Source organism: Harpia harpyja, chromosome 12, assembly GCF_026419915.1.
Source record: "Harpia harpyja isolate bHarHar1 chromosome 12, bHarHar1 primary haplotype, whole genome shotgun sequence".
NCBI classification, from domain to species: domain Eukaryota; kingdom Metazoa; phylum Chordata; class Aves; order Accipitriformes; family Accipitridae; genus Harpia; species Harpia harpyja.
Window position 1 is genome coordinate 40,445,569 of NC_068951.1, and position 3,833 is coordinate 40,449,401.

A 3,833-nucleotide genomic window follows, 5' to 3' on the forward strand; every position below is an offset into this window, starting at 1 on the left:
TACTATATAAAGAGAACGTCATTTGAGAAGCCCTGGTACATGGGGGTAACAGATATGTAGTGTTGTTCATGAGTTTTACAGTACCAAGTATGTTTGTCTCTTGCGAATGGTTTCTCATTTGTAACTTCATTTTACAGCCCTTAACCAATGCCAGCTGGAAGCCAAAGACAAGCTACTGAACCAATTAACAAAGGTCCCCAGTAGGCAGGCAGAGTCTTCATTCTGTCTGGACCTCTGTAACTACTGCAGCTTGATCCAAAATCCTTAGGGACTGCAGACAGTTTTACAAGCTAAATTAATCTACAATTTCTCATCAACTGTGTCAGTATATGCAGAGTAGCTCACAAGGGGAGTCAACTCACTTCTTGCTGGTATTATCTGAGTTACTAAGGCACTGTTTTCCTCCTCCCTGCCACTGGGTTTTGGGGGTAAATCATCCATCTCTTTTTAATCCATGTACTTCCATTTTCCACTATAGGGACAAAAGCAAAGATTGCCCATTAAAAGGGACAGAAACAACTCAAGAATTAGCTTGTAAACACCACTTTTGGAGTATGCCTTGTCTTTTTTAGAAAATCCTCATAGGAATAATATCACCTCCTCCCCAAGAAGAGAGTAGAACACCTGACAGTGGTGTGACCTCACTGTATAAGGGGAAAACACACTGGGAATCTGCTCACATAGAAATTCTAGTGACTGTATGTAAGGCAGCAAGGGAGGGGGGAAATAAAAGAGGTAAGCAAAAGAGAACAACAGAATAAGACCAGCATATCAATGACTTCAACCCTAGTTACTTCTCTCTTGTAGTCAAGAAAATACATCTCCTGTTGCAGCACTGACACTCCGAAGTAACCACAGTACAGCTCTACTGCTGTTCATGGAGATGGGTTGAAAGAATAAGCTTTTTTTCTTTTATTTCATCCCACACCAATTACACAATGCAATCATGCAGGCTATGAACTGGATGAAAATTCCCCTATGAGCAATGAACTTAATCCAGCAATCTCTTATCAAGAATCAGAGAAAAGTTTGCAACACAAAGCAGGGGCTTTTTTGGGCTTGTTCCCCCCACCCCTGATTATTAATCTCAGGCACCTGTGTCTAATTATGCTCTCAGACTCAAGAAACTTTCACTGATTTTACCAAGACCTACATATGCTTGAGTCCCATTCAGGATACTCAGCTTTCTAACACTCCCATAGGATTACTGTCAAGGGGAAAGTACTTCTCAGCTTCTTAGGATAGAGTGACATCTTGTGGTTTCTTCTTTTGTCCATCATTGAAAAATAAAAATTAGCCACAAAAGCTTTGACTGAGTTTTTTTTGTTTCTGGTATAACACTAAGATCTTAGTTGTTTGAGGAATATCATGTACTTGAATCACAGAAACTGAGACAACAGTTTACTTTGCCACCATCAAGGCTTGTGGAAGGACAGTGAAAATTAGTGCTTGGAACAGCAACAAAAACTTTCTCATTCCTACATGACAAATTTTTGTTTGAAAGTAGCACTAATCTAGAAAAACTGTTTGGTGCTCAAGGTCACATACAAGGGCGATCCTATTAGTTAAAGAAGTCAGTTTCCAGTGGTAGCACTACTACTGAAAGGATTCGTAGGGAAAGTACTCTTTCCAACTGCAGCTCCGAAAAGCATTTCCATCTGGGCTCCAGTACATGTATGTAAGAAAGAGAGATGATGATAGCATTAGGCAGCTGCATCTCATGCTTAAAACTCCATCTGCATCACAGAAGGATCTTGGTAGACAGTGTCACATCAGGGGTCACTTACACAGCACAGTTATAGAAGTTTCAGTAATTTATTTTCTGATATAGCCTCCAACACAAAATACATTTTTTAAATTTTTTTTAAGACTACACACCTAAGCTCACATATGAGCCACTATTGACAAATTCCCCTTACCAAAAAAAAAATCCAAACAAAAAGACAAAATTATTTTGCTAGTTTGGTCTCAAAAAAGCAATAGCATCTTTGAAAGGAACATTATACAAAATCTAGATGAAAAACCACAATGGAATTGTATTCATATACCTCAGTAAATCAGTAACAATACTTAAGATATTATCACTACTGAAAAACAGTATCGTTTGAGAGCTGTTCTCATTGTGGTCTACAACCAACATCTTTCATAATTTGGTAATAAATCAACTGAGATTGTTGCAAACCAGATAATTCTCAATTTTCAAGAAACATGAAATGGCTATTTTTGCATCTGTAAGGACTAGGAGAGTATCAAGTGAAATAACTGGTGTTTGCATTTGTTTCTGCTGGTTTTCCTATATGCTCATTTAGGCAATTATCAGAATCAGATTTGAAATACATGATTCTGCATCATTCCACTTATACCTATGCTCAGTCTAACTGCGAGGGAAGTCTGATATCCTCTATAAATACTTCTGACTGACAGCTCTCCTTCCATAATTCCATACCTTTAGTTCAAATCTATCTTCAGTCCTTCCCTTGGTAAGAAGCATCTACGCTGCAAGGAACCAATGCAAAGAAAACACAAAATTGGTCAGGAAGAACTTTTGATGGACTAAAAATAAACATGATTGAAGGTTGTCATCTGCTTTCTCATGTCTTTCTGAATCAGAACGAACACCTCAAAAATTAGCCTGAAAAAATGTAATAGCTTAAAAATCAGGGTCCCATAACCACAAGAGATCCTTAACATATGGGTCACTTTTACAGACATTAGGTGATGTTCATAGAATCATTTAAACATGAAGAACCAGGTCTTGTGTAACCCCATGTCAAAGGAGCTGGTTTTACCTGCAGTGAGACTAGTTCTGTACCTTGGTAAAATTAGCCCCTGCTCCTTAGAAGCACTCCCCTTTTTTCCCCCCTCCCAAGCATAACATTTTTAGCTATACAGAACCAAAATTACAATTTTTGTCTAAATCTAAATACAAAAAATGTCTCACCAAGTCCAGACTACAATACACTATGGGTAATAAGCAACAGCAATAGACTAAGGAGCTCCATTTTTCTTCTGTGCAACAGAACTAAACAATTCAAGGAGGCAGGGCTAGAAATGTGTTCAAATGCCCTTTCTCCGAGGGAGCATAACCAGCCTCCATGGAGAACATCCATCACTTTGCAGTTTCACCTGCATGATGTGCACCAGCAGTATAAAAAAAACAAGTGAACAATAGTCAAATTTTGGAAGTTCTCCTTGCACGAATAACTTTGTGAACAATATCTATGCTGCAAGGAACTAATGCAAAGAAGCCTGTAACTAAAGTTCAGTCAATACACATTTGTTCCCATAGAATTCAAAAGACAAAACTCCTATTGACTGAGATGAAACCCACTTATTATCCAGAAGTTTGTATTTACGATCTGTTTCAAAGGAGCTCCTCCCTTCTTTTCTCCTATTCTCTTACCTTTTTAATAACTTCGGTTCTTTTTATATTTTGCACAGTGAGGGAGGAAATAATTATATGCCTCTCTGGTGACAACTGGTACTGCTCCTCCTCTTGCAAATGGAAACAGCAACTAATTCCCCTGCTAATATTTACTTGTTGTATGCGTCATTCTCCTCTGTCAGTTTATTCTCAATAAAAAGGGATAAAGAGATAATGTTCTTCCTTTAGATATTTATTTATGAATAGAACATTTTTAGACACTTAAGAGGGTTTTTTGCTGGGCGTTTTTTTTTGTTTTTTTTTTTTTTTGCTGGGGTTTTTTTTTTTTGGTATTTTTTTTTTTACTTTGAGAAAGATCATTCTAGATTCCTGAAGTGAGATACTGCAAAGCTTAGGTTAAAGCAGAACAACTACTTTGGGGGAGAAAAATATGTCCACACAAATGACA